Source organism: Olea europaea, unplaced genomic scaffold (genome assembly GCF_002742605.1).
Source record: "Olea europaea var. sylvestris unplaced genomic scaffold, O_europaea_v1 scaffold1878, whole genome shotgun sequence".
Classification (NCBI taxonomy): domain Eukaryota; kingdom Viridiplantae; phylum Streptophyta; class Magnoliopsida; order Lamiales; family Oleaceae; genus Olea; species Olea europaea.
This window is the reverse complement of record NW_019236577.1, coordinates 97624-117421: the sequence shown is the minus strand read 5'-3', so window position 1 is coordinate 117421 and position 19798 is coordinate 97624. Positions and strand designations below refer to the sequence as shown.

Here is a 19798-nt window from a genome sequence, read left to right as displayed (position 1 = left end):
GTAGAATAAACACACAAACTTTTGCATATTAATTTTTCGGTATATGCAAATTAATTTTTCCTCGTCAAAAGTTTAAATTTTTCACAGATCTATTAAAAAACTATCTACATTAACATTATATGTCGAAATAGATTTTATTTATTAAAACGTAAAATAATTTAACAAAAATAATATTAAATGTACGTATTATAAACTTACTGATTTGATGAGATTGATATAAAAAAAAATTCAGCTACTGCGTTCGATGAATTTTTCAGATTTTGAGGTTGAAGCAGATAAAAGATGAGGGTGTTTTTATCTGTGTTGGAGTAAACAAATATGAGAAGTTTGTTGATTTTGATATTTTAAGTAGGTAGTGTTTGATTTTTATTTGTTAACTAAAGGGTAGTAATATCTTTTAAACAAAACCATCTTTTGTAATTTTATAATACAATTCAGGGTATTTTTGTGTTTTAACACTCACCGTTGTGATAATATTAACAATTGAACAAGTCAAAGTTGAATTTTTATTCTTTGACTATTCCATTTTTAAAAGTACACCGTCTTTTCTGTTATTACTTATTGGGCCTCTAATTTTTTTTTTAAAAAAATGGCCCAACTAAATGCCCAAACCCAATCTCATATCCATCCCCAAATTTCAATTACAATAAAAATGCAACCCTGCAGATAGCAATTGGCAAATTTGAATCTCAATCCTTCCCTTGGTCAAACCCAGTGATCCCGCCGTCCTAGCCCCTACCCTACTTCCTGTTGCCGACGACGCCTAACCACTCCATCTCCAGTTTTCGCCACCCTTCACTATTGTGAGTTTGCTCGACTGCTCCTCTCTTTTCTTTTCTTTTTTTCATTTTTGTTCGCTCAAAATTTAGTTAGTTTTTTGATTTGTCTTTTATGATTTATGTTTTATGAATTATGTTTATGAGTTACGGATATTAAACTGAGCCTATAGTGTAAACTCTTGACTGTGAGGATTTTGATTTTTGTGAATTTGAGAATGGGGGATTTTGCGAATATTAGAGAATATTGGGGATTTTATTTTCTACTCGACCGACTGGTTGAGAAATTTTTTGTACCGGGTAAAAGATCATGGCATTTGTTAGGTGTTTAAAAGTGCTATGATGGATTGAAGTAATGAATAGTGATGTGTTGCTATCATGTGATTTTGGGAATTATAGAGAATGCAAGATGCATCACAAGAGATCAAAAGGGTAAGGGGCACAGATTGAAGAAAATGAGCAATTGTCTATATTTATGAAGAGACTTCGGGGTCAAAATTTGAAAGACACATAGTTTGTTGATGACAATATCAAACTTTGGTTAGCTGAGGTCAGTAGTGTGACTTTCATTTTGTCAAATGTTGCTTCTAAAATACCTTGTTAGGTGTCTCACTTGCGCGTTGCGTTTTCTCTGTTCTTTGTCTTTTCCTTTTCTTCTCTTCCCAACTTAGAAATTACCTGGATTTTCAAGTTTTGCTAATGGGAAGATTGTTAAAATGTGAGGTTTTCTTAAATACAACTTCCATTATGGTCCACCTATATTTCAAGTTGTGTGTTTTATGAGAGTACTATACTAGTTACCGTCTAAATTTTTGGATTCACTTCATTCTAGGTGGTAAGTGAAACCTTTAGGTTTCCTTTATATTCAATTTCCAAAAAGGAAGTTTGGTGTATCTGTGTTGTATATAATTTTTACGTTTTAGTGCATTTACATATAGATTGAAGAATTTTTAATATTATTTAATTAAATATTAATAAAAGACCTTGCTATTACAGTCGCAACAATCAATGGTCAACCACCGCCCTAGCTGAGCTTCAATTCTAGATTCGCCACTCGTTCTACAATATTTTCCTTAGAACTAGAGGAAATTATTATGTCATGGAACCTAAGATACCATTACCAAGAAGCTTGTTTCTGTCCCATGTCGTTTTCTATTTTTTTTTTTAATTTTTTTTTTCGAGTTTACATCATGCATTCCATTCTCTTAACTAAAAAAGCTTCATCTTGGTTCATAGAAACTTCTTCCTCTAAATTCCCAGCAAGAGAGGAGGTTTTACATCCATTTGTGTAACTCTAGATCGTATTCAGCTACTAATGCCAGAATAATTATAAGAGAGTTCTTTTTAAAAACTGGTAGAAAAGTCTCTTTGTAATTGTTGCACTTTTTCTGAATAAAACCTGTTTCTACAAATTTAGTTCCAATATTTCCCTTTGCATTGCGCTTGGTCTTAAAGACATTTACACTTGATCTTCTTACAACCTACATGCAACTCAACAAGGTTCCAAACTTGACTTAGATCCATTTAACTTTGCTCTTCTTCGATGAAACCAATCATATAAAAGAACTAACACTTTCAATGACTTGATAAAATGATTTTTATTTTTTTATTTTTTTCTCTTCGAGATCTTCTTAATTTATTCCTTATGGCTCCACTATTGTTGATTCATTATTGAGTGTTCAATCTTTTAATTGTTATCCTTGAGCATTATTTGGTTGTAACATCATCTTGGGAACAACCACGCTCGAAGTCATGGGTAAAACAACCTTTATCATAACTTCTTGAATAACTACTTTTTATGGCTCTCTGATGTGATATCTACACCTATCCAAGCCATCAAAAATGAATATTTAATTGTCAATTTGATAAAATTATTGTCGAATTTGGTTATATATTAAAAAGTTTACATGAACAAAATGAAATTCTCTTTTTTCTTTCGAGACACTTTTTGAATTAATTGAATATAAGAAAATTTTCCTTTTCTTTCTCAAATTCTTTAAGAAAATCAACTGAAACACGAATTCTGACCTAAATCTTGGCTCTATAATTACCAAACTATAATCTAATAACTAAAGACACTTCTTATACAATAGAATACACACTTCGTTGCAATCAAAAGAGGCAAAAATCATTCTTTCAAGGAGAATTAAGGGGAAATTTATAAGGGATTCATTCTTGAATCATATTTCTTGGTGCCTGGGCATGAAAGAAGAAGGTGCAATTGAATATTGATCAAGTTAGCTTGACGATATTCAAGAATTCATCGCTTCTCCACTTTTTTCAAATTCGAGTGATGTTTAGTTAATCCTAATGATTTCTTGTAATTTTGTGATACTTGGCTAAATTTTTAGTCATTACATTATGATATTTTAATATTATTTTCAGAGGACTCGACACGTGTCGTGTGCCGATGATAGTTACCAGCTGAACACTGGACCTACTATCAAGGTAACTTTGATTTATTTGACTGGAAAATATTTTTAACAAAATTTTGTCAAAGCTTCCTCTGAAATATGAACTAAAATCACCTGAACAATAACCAAGTTTCGTCAAATTAATACCTATAATATGAATAGGTAAGACAGTCCCTCAAAATACAAACTATTCAAATAAAATGTTGGCATATCGACATTTACTTGCTTTACGCTCAACAATCCTCAAATATTTTAAAGATACCAATTATCTAATGAGCCCATAATGAACTTTTCTGATTTAAGCTACATGTATCCCAAAAGAACATATTACGCGCGGCTCAATTTGGTTGTTCGACAGGCTCCAAAGTTGCTCAAATCAGTTGCTATCTGTCTGATAAAGAGAAAAGGTGAAAAAATATATGAGTTTAAAGCACAGTGAGTGGATAATTTTCAAATTAATAAACATTTCTCATTTCTACATAATTTTTGAAAATTCTTCCACTTCTAAAACTTCTAAAAATTCTAAAATCTAGTTAAACTTTTAATCAAACATGAATATTTCATAAAATTCTTTGTTCTTCATTTTAGATAAGTAACTGTAAAATGTAACGAATATAAATAATATGACATTCGTGAAAATTTGTGAAGTATTGCTGCTGCTCAATACTATAAACTGAAAGTTTTAATCTGAAAACTGAATAGATTGAATTCTATAATCTGAAATCTAATAAACTTTAGAAATACTGAAAAATCACATAAAAAAGGTACCCAATGAATAGTCTTACTCACGTACAGAGTAATCTCGATGTACAAGGAAAAGACATTTAATTCTGTAATTCTGAAATTCTATAATTCTAATCATACGCGCGCAGAATTGATATTCTGTAATTCTGGTCATACACTATGGAAATACATTCACAATAGTGCAGAGCAGATAAAATCAAACATAATTGGTCATATACTGTGAAAAAAACATTCACACCAGTGCACACAATGATAAAATCACCTGAGTACTTTCTGGTGATTTTAAATAATAACTTTAAATATGCTAAAATATTTAATACTGAAATAATATGTCAAGAAATAATTTAACTAAAATGAATTTAACTTTTATAAACATTTGATAATAAAATTCGTTTTATTCTGAAAAATCATGCTATCAACTCAACTTATAAAATACGTAACTTCAAAATTCAATAAATAATTATTTCTGAAAAATAAGTTTTATTGGAAACTCACCAAGTCATAGTTGATCATTGTTTTGATCTTCTTGTCGCCTCCTCACTTTCAATACCAAGAAGGTTATCACGCTCTCGCTATAATAAATCCTATCTCTTCATAGAGGAGCCTTGAGTATTTTCCTACCATTTGAAATATTAATTTACCAATGGGAACTTGATATATTTTATTTTCAATTTCATAATCCCAATTAAGGTCACTAACAATATATACTCCTTCATATAAATTATTTTAACACCAAAACCCTAAATATTCAACACTTAATTTGGTTTCAAATATTAAAAATTCACCAAAATTAGATGATTGACAAAACTAGTACTATAATTCTAGAATATTGAAAACTAGCAACAATGTCTATATACTAAAATCTGTCACCGAAATCATGGACAGAAATAGCACTTATTCGGGCAGATTTTCAAAAATAACACTTATACTACAATAGCTCGAAAATGGCTGAAAATTAGAGAATTTCAACTTCAAATCCTTAATTTAAGTGTTTAACACTATATAATCACAAGAATTTTAAAGAATATGCTTTTATTTTACAAACCCATTTCCAAAGTTTCCACTTTCTTCAACATCAATATCCAAATAAATATTTCTTTGCTATATCCTTATTTATAACATTAAATACACATCAATAACACATTATTCTTGCCAACCTTTTAATTAAAGCAAATTTCCCATAACCCTTAATAATTTAATTCAATATACTTTATACTTACCATGCTAAATCAAAGAGAAATTGAAAAACTTGAAAACCTTAGCTTGAAACCATTTTCTTTCTTTCTTCTTCTTTCTTCCCTTCTCTTTTCTTCTCTCTCGGGTTCTCTCGAGCCTTCTCTCATTTTTCCCCCAAAATTCGAGAAAATGGTTAATATAGATGATATTTAATGGATAATTATTGAAGAATTGCAAGTCAAGTCCCTCCTTTTATGTTTTAAAGGAAGTCTAATCATTAACTTTCCATTCTTGTAAAATAAATCCTCAAATTTAAATGATGTCCATGTTAAACCCTCAAGTATTGTCAATTTGTAAAATAACCCCAATAGAATAATTTACTTCATTAAAGTCCTTATTTGACTTTGACTTTGACTAGTCAATTGGGTTGTATTGTTTATCGTGGATTATTGTTATAGAACTTGTTGTTTTTCATTAATTAGATTTTAATTGAATTGATATACTATCTTTATTATATTTGAGATAATTAACAAGGAATATAGCATGTATAGCAACTTTTTTGAGATCCGATAAGGAATAGAAATATACTACTATATCTTACATGATTTAGTTAGACTTTCGTGACATTAATGTATTATTTCATGTTCGCATCTTCCATAGTTATATAGGAAAGTCACATGTGAGATATGTTTAACTCAATTCGAAAGAAATTATTAAATAAAATAGGAATATTAATCAACAATTATAAACGATTTTGTCATGGTTATGAATTATATTAAAATGGATTAATAAACAAGTTTTTTTTATTTTATTTTATTTTATTTTTATTTTATTATCTCTTTCAAGATTTTGTATGAAAAGTTCGAGATAATGTGATCTTACTCCATTTAATCAAGAAATTGAGTAGGCATTCATGTTGAAACGAAAAGTACAGAAGTAACACCAAAACAACAACAAAATAAATAGCACATCCAGGTGTCATGATAATCAATAAAATCGTATAAAATATGGTTAATGTGATTGTTAATGAGAATGGGAGTCTTATTAGTGAATATTTGGTTGTGCCAGTTGTCAAAAATCAGTCAAGCGTGGCATATCCAACATTTGGGCAAGCAAATTTCCACTTGAGGACATATGTAATCAATAGTTCCAAAATGCCTTGCAGTTCTTTGGAAGATCAAACACAAATATGAATATTTATATTTCGAGGTTTTTGGATATAGGGAAAATTGTAGTAGCAGTACTTAACCTTTTTATTTTTTGCAGACTTTACCCTAAACTTTATTATGTGCCAGTGAAGATCCTTAACCTTTCATAAATATGTGCATGAGGTCCAAATGAATGAAAATCGTGATCGAAAAAATTCTTTGAACTACCTGCTATTGCTACGATTTTATTGGATGTTGATACCTTTTTAGATGGTATTTTTGGAGTGTGTTTCAGACAGCTTTATTGAATGTCGATTCCTTAATTTTCCATGTCAACTAATAATGTTTTGGACGGTTTCCGTCTAGATGGATTTCAGGTGCATATTTATGAAATGTTAGAAACTTCCAATGGCATAAAATGAAGGTTAAGGTAGGGATGTCAATGAGCCGAGCCGAGTCGGCTTGAGTAAAATGAAATGGGCTTTTTTCGAGCCCGACCCGAGCAAAAGCTCGACGAAAAATAAAGACTTGATCCGAGCTTTCGGCTTGAGCCTTAGCGAGCTAAGCTGGGCCGGCTAGATTTTTTCTCTCTCTTTTTTTTTTTTTTTTTTTTAAATAATTAATAAGGTAGCTAGCTGTTGCCTTGCCTTAAAATAAGGCAGTAGCTTGCTGCCTTAAGCTGCTGCCTTATTTGGTTGCCTTTTTTTAACATTTTGTGGATTTTTTTTTTTTTTTGCTTTTTGTTTTTTTTTTTTAAGTCTCCAGCCGGCTCGGGCTAAGCTCGGAACATAAAAATTGGGGCTCGACCCAAGCCAGCTCGAGCTTTTTCCGGGTCGAGCCACGGGGGGCTCGAGCCGGTGAGCCCAGTTGACATCCATAGGTTAGGGTAAAGTTTGCAAAAAATGAAAATATTAGGGATCTCTGTTGCAATTTTTCCCTAGATATATGGGGGCACTATTGAACATTGGATGTTTCAAGTGATGCAATACGGTTGAGATTATTTCTATGCACATTGTGAGACTTGACTAGATAGTTGTTGGATACATTCTTAACTGACTACATTACCACGTGGAATAGTTTATGCCAAAAAATTTTAACAAATTTTTCCCCTCGGAAAAAAGAAAAAAAGAAATCACCATATTTTCGTAGTTTGATTTGGAATTTTATTAAGAGGTACGGGAAAGATACAAGGGATTGCTCGCTAGTGCCCACAACATAGTTTGCAGATATAAGTGTTTTAGAAGCTGAAATAATTGAGGATCTACCTTTGAAAGTACATACTCTGTTCCAGTAAACATGCCTCCAATTCTATATCATCGAAGATTTCGAAAAAGGACGGAATTGAAAGTGGTTCAGGCAATTGCTACACCGAGTGGAGTTCAACTTCCAAAATTACAGTTTAAGATCAAGAAAAATAATCTGATTTTTTATTTATTTATTTATTTTTTCCAAATTTTGGCTTGGAGAAGAAGATTCTTGATGCGAGATCTTATTATTTTATTCATCTTTGTTTTCAAAATTCAGTACTGAACTCTATTCTTTTAATTATTTTCTTTCATTTGTTTGAGTATCTAAATTCTTAGGAAAAATGATATAAACTATATGTGACATTTTATTTCAGTATTTGAGTTTCTTGTAGTTTAATTCTTGTTATGTTTGTTTTATTTATGTTTATTAATGCTTCATTTTAATTGGCCACTAATTTAATTAAATTTGAAATTTAAAAGAACTGATTATAGATTTAGATCGTATAGTAAATTTAGTAATTTCGATAGAAGTGTAAAGATATTGTTTTGTTTATAGTGATTCTTAGTACTTAAATGTGTTTTGGTTAAAGGCTTGTTTGGATTCATATAGTGATAAGATGAATTGACTTATGTAAATATGATTAATTTGAACTCGAGATAGGTAAAATGGCTAATTAAGACGAATTTGACCAAATACTATGTTATCAATGAATGCTGATATGCATACTAAAGTTAATCACTAGGTGAAATCGTAAGTCATAACATTCACATTTATAAGTTAAAACCCCAATTTGAGTAGATAATGTGTACTTTAATAAATTTAGATAATTCATCAAACACCACCACCACCACCACCACTATTATTATTATTGTTGTTGTTGTTGTTGTTATTATTATTTTTTTATTTTTTATTTTTTAAAATCAATTTAGGAGTAAGAAATTAAGGATTAAATGAGTCTTCGTGGGAATGATCATTGAGACTCATAGGTTCAGTATATTACTTATTCATTATATCATACACTTGCAATAGACAATATAGTCTCCACTTTTTAGGTCCCATGTCCTAATACGTTAACCATTTGCTTTGGGTATTGAAGTACTCACAATTGTTGTACCTTGTTCGAGCTACTGGCAAGAGTAGTCTATTTTTATATTTAAGTGTGTAGATAACGTACACTTGGATGAGAGACTATCTGGAATCTATTGGCTGCATGATCCTTCTGACTTCAAAGTCAACAAATTGGTGCTGTACATGAGAAATCATACTTTAGTTATGAGCATACCCATTAGCAAAAAAGCTTACCAGAAAACTTATCTTCTTATCCTTTGATGAGTGGAAGCGAAGAACATTATGCTAACCCACATAAAGTAGCGAGAGAGACCTTTGAAGTGAGGCCCCAATAGTTGGAGATGCTCAAAACCATTGACCACATCACCGGAAAGGTGGAAGAGATGATGCCCGCATCACTAGACAGGCCGTGGACATGGCGGCCAACACGAAAAATATGACGTAATAAAATGCTACCATAGAACAACTCCACAAATGCCACATACATATGTTTCCCTGGCGTTTTTCTATGCATCGTCGAGCTCAAAGGGGGAACCAGCAAAGAAAAAAGAAGAAGTGTAAAGTAATCGACCTGAAAACCTGAGGGCGGAAAGAGACATCGGTATAGTTGGTAAACCCGTGAATAGAGGAAATGACTAATCACCACAACAGATGAGGTGGTGGGCCTCGTCCACTGAGGCTAAAAGGCCGAGTTTCACCCTCCAACTTGGTAAACCAGCAAAAGCAACAGTAGAGGCAGCGACAAGCCTATCCTGTTCCAGATCAAAGCTATGATGCCATCATGCCATGAAACTAAAAGCCCTTCCACCTTCAATTGATGATGAGGGGGGTCCTAGTCGAAAAGGTACCAAGGGTTGGAGCATCTCGAACCAACATACTATGAAGCTAGAAATAACAGGCTTCAGTCCCTCGGGGCATAGGTCAGTGGTGCAAAGTATAGGAGTGAGATTATTTCATACCTTGTTGGCAGCCACAGTGTGGGGGATCGATTCCTAAAAGATGAAATTGGACTTCTTGTAGACGCATTGTACAAGCAACTTTTGTTTCCTGACCTGTTGGGGCACATTCCGTGATTTGTCTCCCTCACAAAAATCTAAGGGCGGGACAGTAATGACACTCAAGGTTGGGGTTCAACTTTTTTTTTTTTTTTTTTTTGAAATAGCAGGCCTCAATATCAACCTCAAAACCAATGTTACCCAATCAACTGCAGGAATCACCTTTAGACAAAATATTTTGTATAAAGGCAATCTGTATGCTTGACAGATTTTGCAGCCTTGTTGCAGATATGCCAAGTCAACTTTTCAGCCTACAAGCCTATGAATTAGGGTGACTGCTTTTCAGCCTAGGTAAGATAGTCATAGCCATATGATGACTAGGATTCACACATTTAGGCTTGACTATTGAGTTGTTGGGATGAGACCATGTGAGAAGTTGGAATGTGTTGGTTCTCATCAAATTTCGAGATCAACATACACACTGTCAAATGCAACCTAATAGTTATATTTCCTATAGTAATCTGCTTATGATATCCACACGTCAATATTCGTGTAACAAAATGGCTCAAACATAAAAGTCCTCTTTCATGGCTTTACACGACCTCTTGGTTTATGTGGTTCAAGTTCTAGTTCTAGCTTAAGTACCAGGTGGTCGGACTCATAGAAGTCCATGCGATGACATTGCTTGAATGTACGATCTATTGGTTACATGGTCCAGTCTTTCTAAAATATATCATCTGAATTTTGGCCCGATGAATTCCATGTTGGCCAATTTACAACTCTGAAAGTCGAGCATAGAAGTTTGGAGCTGTGATAACCTCTCTTTTTAAACATATTTAGGATTTCAATGAAATCACCCCATTAACGGTCAGTATTTTTTAATTAAAAGAAAGTATATGGTTAAATTTCATTTGCAGTCACTATATATTAATCAGGTAATTGCACACGTCATTAGTTTAAGTCTATTGATGAAGTGACTTAATTAAGATCAATTAATGAGGTTATTTCATTAAAATCAAATTAAAGTGCAGTTACTTTATTGAATAAAAGTATAATTACCTAACGATTACTAGAGTGAAATTATAATTACCTTGAATGGAATTTACGTGAATGTATTACATGAACATAAATAAGCATTTGAGTCTTCAATTAATTTTTACACAAGTATAAAGTCCAAAATTTTTGTAACACGCGTCATAAAAAAGGATTACGTACGAGTTCCCTACATGTGTACTTGTCTATGGAACAATTTTTTGGGCAACTTTGAGCTCAAAATTAAGTGGAATCCGCACTTCGAAATTAAAGGGACCAAGCATACTTAAGTACTACTTCGCAAGATGAATAATATGATATATTTATTTATTAAAATTTGTTAAGTATTGAATAAAATATTTGGATTCATAATCGCCCACTTGAAACATGGAATAATGAAGAATTGGCTTAGTTTGGTAAACATTTGTCCCACATAGTAAAACTAGTGGAAAAGCTCCTTGGGGCATAGTTCAGTGGTACAAAGGATAAGAATGAGGTTATCTCATGCCTTGCTGGCAGTCGTAGTATGGGAGTTTGATTCCTGAGACATAGAATTGGACTCTTTGTAGACGCAATGTATAGGTAGTTCTTGTTCCCTGACCTGTTGGAGCACATCCCGCGATTTACCTCCTTAACAAAGCTCTAGGAGCGGGGCGGTGGGAGCCTTCAAGGTTGGGGTTCAATCCTTTTTTTTTTTTTTTTTTGAACTAGTCTTTTTTTTTTTTTTTTTTTTTTTGAACTAGTGGAAAAATCTTTTGTTTGTAAGGTACAAGTTTGGCCTTTGAGTTTCAGCTCTAAAGGGCAACGATTTTTGCGGAAAGAGAGGACCTAAATATTATCACACATGCGCAAGCAGTAGGCCGTCTTAATCGGTACCGTGAACATTCACAGGTTCATGGCCGTTTTAGGTCGAGTTCAAGTGTAGGTATGGTGTGTACTTTTATTTTGCATATATCTTTTTGAAAAAAATTATTTAAATTTTTGTCCAAATTTTAAATAATCAAATTCTTTCAGTACTGGATGTAATTATTTTTAATAGTCTTAAAATTCCAATAGTTGGCCGTTTTCGAAAAAATATTCTAGGTATAATCAACTCTGTAATCAGTGTATCCAATTTCTGTTAGTCTTAAAAATAATATTTGTGTTTTTAATTTGCAAATCGACCACAATAATAACGATAAAATAATAACAAGATCAAAGCACAAGATTTTTTGATACAAAGGCCCCGAGGTTCGGTGATCACTTCCAACGCTTAGTCTTAGTTAAGGATTAAGCTCAAATCCACTATAAACCACCCAAAAATAGGCAAAGAGTTTCGAGTTACAGAGAACACACAATTCCATATTCACAACCACCACAAAATCCTCTCACAACACGATGAACTCACATAAGAGTTCATTTATTTTCACTCTCTCAACAAATCACACAAGATCTAAGAGAGAACAACCAAAGTACAGAGAAGATGAAAAACTCGAAGAAAAGTAAAGCTGCTCAAATGAATAATATGAAACCCTAATGACCTCTCACGTCCCTTTTATATGAGTGGGACAAATTTTAATCATCCAACGGTCCATCATTTGCCACGCGTCAATAATCCAGTAGAAGTGTTCTTTTGAAACAAAAAACGCATTTAGTTAAAAGTCAGTTCCTACATTCTAGAGACTTCAACTTGTTGGATCAACAGTTTGGGCCTCCAAGTTTTGGGCCACACATTTCAGTCCATTTTAGATCAACTGGGCCACACAAAATTTAGCAAACCATTCTTTGCAATCCCTATCTTTTGCTGCATTTTGGGATTTAAAGACTTAGTCTAACTTTATTTGCTCTCATCACCTGCATGAGAACACAAAGTTAGTATTCTTCAAGATTAATCAATCTCAAAGAATCAGTAAACTTACTATTAGGGATTACCTTGGTTCCAGCATCTATATGATTTAACTCAGTAGGAATTTTAATCAATTTAATGTCACCCCTATCAATAATATCTCTAATAAAATGACATTTTTTTGATCTATATGCTTGGATCTATCATGCAAAATAGGATTTTTACTTAGAAATATCGCACTTTGATTATTAGAACACATCTCCTCCTGATTTTCTATAAGACCTAATTTACCTAGTAAACCCTTCAACCATAGCCCTTTCTTTATTGCCTCACTGGCAGCAATGTATTTAGTGTCAATTGAAGACAATGCAAACAGTTTTTGAAGTTGGGATTTTCAGCTAATGCATGTATCATTAATGGCATAAAAATAAGCTGATGTGGATTTTCTATTATCTTGATTTCTAGCAAAATCTGAGTCCACATAACCTTTTAGTTTAAGTCCATTTTTATCAGTTTTAAACATTAATCCTAACTGACTAGTCCCTTTCAAATACTTAATCAAAATTTTCATGCATTGCTAATGTAATTCACTTGGGTTACTCATACATCTGCTTAACACACTCACATCATAAGCAATATCAAGTCTAGGAAATACCATAACATACATTACAGATCCAACAGCATTAGAATATGAAACATTCATCATTCTTTTATGTTCATTTTCAAATTTAGGTGAATGATCAACAGATAATTTCATACCGGCAGACAAAAGCAGACTAACAGGCTTAGCATCATGAGGAGAAAATCTTTTAACTACCTCATCAACATAAGATTTTTGTGTTAGAAACAACTTTCCATTTATTATATCCCTTTTTATTTCCATGCCCAATATTTTTCGAGCTGGTCCTAAATATTTCATTTTAAATTTATATTTCAACTTTTCTTTAATTGAGTTAAGTGTAATAGAATTGTGACTAGTAAGGAGCATATCATCTATATACAAGAGAAGATAAAAAGATTTAAATTCTCCATCTCTCTTAAAGTAAAAATAGGGATCATAATCAGATTTCTTAAAATCTAGTCATTGTGTAAAAGAGTCAAATCTCTTATATGCCACACAATGACTTTTTCAAGAGACATACAAAGTTCCCTCTTTCTTTTATCTCAAACCCTTTTGGTTGAATCATATATATGGTTTCATCTAAGAAACCATACATTAAGGTAGTTTTCACGTCAAGTTGTTCTAACTCTAAGTCAAACTATGTCACTATAGCAAGTAATACACTGATTGATGTATATTTGACAACTGGTGAAAAGATTTCGGTGTAATCTTTCCATTCTCTTTGTGTGAAGTCTTTTGCTACAAGTCTTGCCTTAAACATTTTATTGTTTGTCTTAGTCTCACCCTCTTTGATCTTATAGACCCATTCACAATCAATCAATTTACATTCTTTAGGTTTTTCAACTAAGATCCATGTTTCATTTTTATAGAGGCAGTTCATTTCATCTTCTATTGTAGCAATCCACTTAGGAGATTCTTTGCAAGAAACAGCTTCTTTATAAGAAGTGGGTTCTATGTCAAACGGATTAGGTTCAGACTAGGCAGACACAAAATCAGCATATTGATACCTAGAAGAAGGTCTTATTTGCCTCTTTTCTCTATCTCTAGTAAGCTGGTAGTCCTGCAGGTCATATGTAGGCTTCAGATACTACTCATCTTCTAATATTTCAACATCAGACACATTTTGTGGTTCTATTTCTTGTGGCTTCACCTCAAATTGAGCTGGTCATTAAAAGGCTCCCTATTCAGGTTTATTTTAGTGATAACAAAGTCATATTTTCCTAATTTCTTTCCAAATTTGTCACTAAGACAAGGAAAGTCATCTACTTATTATCACTTTATAACCCCTTACATCTCTTAACCACGATCTATAGCCTTCCAACTCCTTTTTCATATCCCAAGAACACACCTTTCAATGATCTAGGGTCCAGTTTTGAATTTTTAGGTTCTAAGATAAGAATAGTTTGGCATTGTGCCTGACCAGATTTGTTCATGGATCCTATTATTTAGAGAGCTGAAAGGACATCTATTGATCAAATAACAGGCAATTTTTACTGCCTCTCCCCAAAATTTTTTTGGAAGGCCAGAGCTAAGTAGCATACATCTTGTCCTCTCAAGAATGGTTCTATTCAACCTCTCAACAACTCCATTTTGGTGAGGATATAACTTACTATTTTATGTTTCATAATTCCTTGTTTATTACAATATTGATCAAATTCTAAATTGCAGAAGCCCATCATCAGTTCTTAAGATTTTTATTTTCTTACCTATCTGATTTTCAATCAATACGTTCCATTCTTTAAAAGTTACAAAAGTATCATATTTAGACTTTAATAAGAAAATCCATGTTTTCTTTGAGTAATCATCAGTGGTAAGAAGATAATATCTGTAACCAAATACTGTAGGTATAGGGGTAGGTCCTCGTAAATCAGAATGCATGTATTCAAGGACATCTTGGAACTTATGCTGCCTTTATGTAAAGGGTAGTCTGACTTGTTTTCCCATTATGCAGTGTTCACAAAAGGTTAATTTTTGAACACTATCTTTCCCAAATGCCTCTTGATATGACAGAGTTTTTAAATATTTTTCACTCAGATGGTTAAGTCTTTTATGTCCTAATTATGATTTATCAGGATGTGTGACAAAATTCACAGCATTATTAGAAAAAATGATTTTAGCATGTATTACATAAATTCCATTAAGTTTGGGTAAATTGACAATAAGTTCTTGATTTCTTGTTATATATGTAAAACCATTCTTCATTTCAATTTGATAATTTTCATCATCAAGAACTCCCAGGAATATGAGGTTTTTCTAAGTGCTGGCACATATCTTGTGTGTATGTGATGACCATTTTTAAATTTCAGCAACACATTACCAATACCCTTTACTTGACATGATTGATCATTCCCAAGTTTCAAGGACCCTCCATCAAGACTAGAATAGTCAGTAAGATAGCCAATATTGGGAGTCATATGAAAGGATCAGCCTGAATCTAAGACCAAGTCTTGATCAGAACTTTCTGATAAAGACACATACGCAATTAGACTCATTATTTTGGTATGCAACAGTATGTGAGTATATACATGTATGATTCAGCCAACAGTATATCACAGTGATCAAAGATAATGCTAAATATTCTAATGTCAAGGATACATGTATACAGAAGTTAATTCACAGATTAACAGATAAAATGGAGTTATTAAACAAATATGCTTACACCTAGTCAGCTACAAGGGACAAAGTCAGCATGTACCTTCGAAGGAGAGCAATCTCAAACAACAGTAATATCAACCCCTAAATAGACCAATTTGAGTATCAATACATGTCACATTATATATAGCAGATCAATAACAGAATTAAACAGATTCTTGGTATATCCCAATATCCACACAGTAGTAGAAAAACGTATTTCAAGAACTTTTGAAAAATGAGTTTCTTGAATCGAAGCACTAATCCCCTCAGATTCTAAGGTTCTCACAGGGACTCCTAGACAAAGGTAGATTTAGGAGATATTAATAGAAACCCTAGTTTTGAAAAAACGTTAGTTACCAAAAATCTCACAAAAACTGCAGTCATATACAAAAAAAATACTCAAAGAACATCAAGAAGACAAGTCCTGTTTGAAAGAAACCAAAATTTTTCAAAAAACAAAAAGGCAAAAGGACAGATCTACTCGAATATATAATTTTCTTCAAACACAGAGACTCAATCACAACTTTGAAAAAAAAAAATTTCCACAGCTCTGATACCACTGTTAATCCTAGAAATAATATTTGTATTTTTAATTTGTATATCAACCACAATAAAAGCACAGAATAATAACAAGATCAAAACACGAGATTTTTCGGCCCAAAGACCTCGAGGTTCAGCAACCACTTCTAACACTAATCCTCGTTGAGCATCTGTTAAGATTAAGCTCTAATTCACTATAAACTGCACAAAGATGGGCAAAGAGTTTCGAGTTACAGAGAACACACAGTTTCAGATTCACAACCAGCACAAAATCCTCTCACGACACAATGAACTAACATAAGAGTTCATTTATTTTCACCTTCTCTAAACAAATCACACAAGATCTAATAGAGAACAACCAAAGTACAGAAAAGATAAAAAAACTCGAAGAAAAGAGAAGCTTCTCGAATGAATAATCTGAAACCCTAATGACCTCTCATGTCCCTTTTATATGAGTGGGACAAATTTTAATCATCCAACGGTCCATCATTTGCCACGCGTCAATAATCCAGTAGAAGTGTAATTTTGAAACAAAAAACGCGTTTTAGTTAAAAGTCAGTTCCCACATTCTAGAGACTTTAACTTGTTGGATCACCAGTTTAGGTCTCCAAGTTGTGGGCCACACATCTCAGTCCATATTAGATCAACTGGGCCACACAAAATTCAACAAACCATTCTTTACAATTTCTATTTTTCCTAATCGATGTCTTTGAACAAGTTAATAGATGTCTACTTTCAATTAAGAAAAAAGCACATCTATTTGTTTGAAATGCTATCTAAATAATCACCAATGTTTTGAAGAGGCCTTTAGGCCATTTGAGTGACCACGAAAACCATATAAAATTATAAATTGCCTGCCTCTCCAATTGAAAATTTAACCATTCAAATACAATAATTCCAAACTTTAAAATTTTCCTTCTCCGTATATTCTAATTATGTATTTTAAGTATAAAATACTAGTTGAGTTAGTTGGAGCTCTAACTAATTGTTGTTTTTCTTTTTTAATAGATGAAATCCCTTATATCATGGGAGATAATTATTCGCTCCCTTAAAGCCACACCGAATGGAGCAATATTATAACCTTAAGGACAAATCTTCGATCACGTTGATCATTCTGTTCAGTTTTGTTTGTGATTCAATCTCATTCCTATGTATATAATCTCGAAGAGAAAGTATCTTCATATTATTTGATTGAGAAACTGATACTCTAGAAACTACATTGTCTACATCATGCGACATATTCAAGCATATTTGGTGGTAAGTCGTGATGCTGTTCAATTTCTATTGATTATTGTATTAATACATTTACACTTTCACATCTCGCCATTTTAGTTTTTCATTTGGTGTGACACGGTATTTAGAGTGTATTTGATTATCTTTATTTTTCATGTAAAATGTCATTTTTCACCTAAATTCTTATTTATGGGGTGTTTGATTGATAATTTTTCCATAAAAAATATTTTTCAACTTTTGGTCAAGTGACCATATTTTTCTCAAAAACAAGGAAAATACTTTATTTAGGGAGGCGTGATTTTTCGTTTTAAGTAATTCATTCTCTCTTTCTCTCTCATATACCCACCAATAAAAAATGGACAAGTATAATATTTTCTAATTTGAAAACTAAATCAATCTCGGCACATGGAAAATATCACCTAGAAAAAAAATGTTTTCCTAATTTTGAGGAAAACAAAAACCACCTCCCCCCAAAGAAAATATTTTCCTTAAAAATAAGAAAAATTAGACATATTTTCAAAAGTTAGAAAATACTTTCGATTGAAAAAAATAACAATCAAACACACAAAGTAGGAATTTGGATAGAAAATTGATATTTTTCATGGAAAATAAATGTAATCAAATACACTCTTAATTAATAATTTTCATACAAATAAGTTCTAGACAATTAATTGTTTAAAATTTATTTTGTTTCCATATAAATTCCATGTTTGAATCAAAATTATAATGGTAGTAATTTCAATTCACTCATCAAAATTTTCTTTCTTTCTTTCTTTCTTTTTTTTTTTTTTTAAAGTCAATAACATCCATCCTAGCAAGGACAATTATTTGGGAAAATCGATGAGTCGGACCCTTAATGGGGAAATTATCAAGGTAAACTTACCTCAGGAACCACCATCAATTTGATGTCTATTTGTATTCACAGAGATATATTATCAGTTTATTATTGTATTCAAATTGAATAATAAATGAATATTTCAAAAAAAGGAATATATATATATACACACAAACACATATACACACCTACTATTGTAAAAAATTACGCATACTGCATATGGAGGAGGGGATTCACGTTTGATAACTTGGGGTCGGTTGATGAATTGGATTGGATCAATTTAATCAAGTAAACTCATAAAGTGGTACATATTTGGTTCGTTAGTGGTGGTGTAGGTTGTGATTGTTCTGTGATTGGCTATGATGGTTCTGTGATCGGTTGTGACTTGATACTAACTTGGTCACAGACATTCATCTGAATACAATTTTGATCACAATTAATCAAATCGAAAACAAAGTTGGTCATGGTTAATCACAGGTCTGCTGTGTGTATAAATTTCTTTGTGGTGACCCTATGCAATCAAGAAAGTGTTTGTTGTGACTGTTTGTGACCAATTTTGTGTTGATTGTAACAAGTTGTGACTTGAGATTGATTTGATTACAGACGGTCACACCAAATACAAATTTGGTTACAGTTAGTCACACCGAAAATAAAGTTGATCACAGCGTCGGAGTAGTCATTGGAGCAGTTTGCCGAAGGGATAGCCAAATAGCCGTTGAAGCGAGTGTCGGAGTGATCATGCGGAATAGTAGTTTAAGCTGTCGTCGGAGTGATGGCTTGAACTATTGCCAGAGTGATGGTTGGAAATGCCGCTGGAGTGATCGTCCGAGCTGATGGCCGTCTCTGGTGGAGAGGTGAAGGGAGGTGGTGTAGTCGGGTAATAGGATGGGGTAGATGAGGCGGCACGAGTGGAAATAATTAATGTATATTATATTATATTTTAATATTTAATAAATTTATTTATCACCTGATTTTTGAAATATTTTAATAAGTTTGTTAATTATGAAATGTGATCTTTAAAATTAGGAGTTACGTTAAGATCCCAATTTATATCATACATCTTCTAAGACCTAATTGTTTTTTTTAGCTGACTTTTCTAGAATTTAGGCGTCTTTTACAATTATTTAATTCTTGGTGTTTTGTAGGTGTTTAATTATTAAATTAGGTTGAAATTGGGCTTATTTGAAGAAGCAAGATTTAGGCTGGCCTAGAGAGAAGTTTAATTGGGTTGGCCAGTCAAACGAGAACACTATTTGGCATTTAGGTTCTAATTGGAGCTACATATCTCCATTTTACGTGTTGTTGGGCTTGTTGGAAAGATGAGGCCCAAGCCTAAAACTTTTATGAGAGATCAAAACCCAGTTTTATCGTTTAAAAGATCAAATCTTATCAGAAGCAGAGAACTCCAAATTTGTCAAGAATTCATTACAGCTTGATCCAACTTCTGTTTTCGACCTGTATTTGGAGTTCTAAAAGTCGGAATAAAGCAAGCCCAGGTGTGTTGGAAA

At 32.5% G+C, this 19798-nt stretch overlaps 2 long non-coding RNA genes across 2 annotated transcripts; one reads left to right on the top strand and one right to left on the bottom strand.

Annotated features, from left to right (window-relative positions):
* Positions 1–666: 666 nt before the first annotated feature.
* Positions 667–7781, top strand: LOC111378829. The gene is made up of 2 exons (XR_002699916.1): positions 667–803; positions 3162–7781. It is a non-coding gene; the product is annotated as an uncharacterized LOC111378829 (long non-coding RNA).
* Positions 7782–11863: 4082 nt separating this feature from the next.
* Positions 11864–17207, bottom strand: LOC111378830. The gene is made up of 2 exons (XR_002699917.1): positions 16348–17207; positions 11864–15784 (listed from the first exon to the last, which is right to left on the bottom strand). It is a non-coding gene; the product is annotated as an uncharacterized LOC111378830 (long non-coding RNA).
* Positions 17208–19798: the final 2591 nt, after the last annotated feature.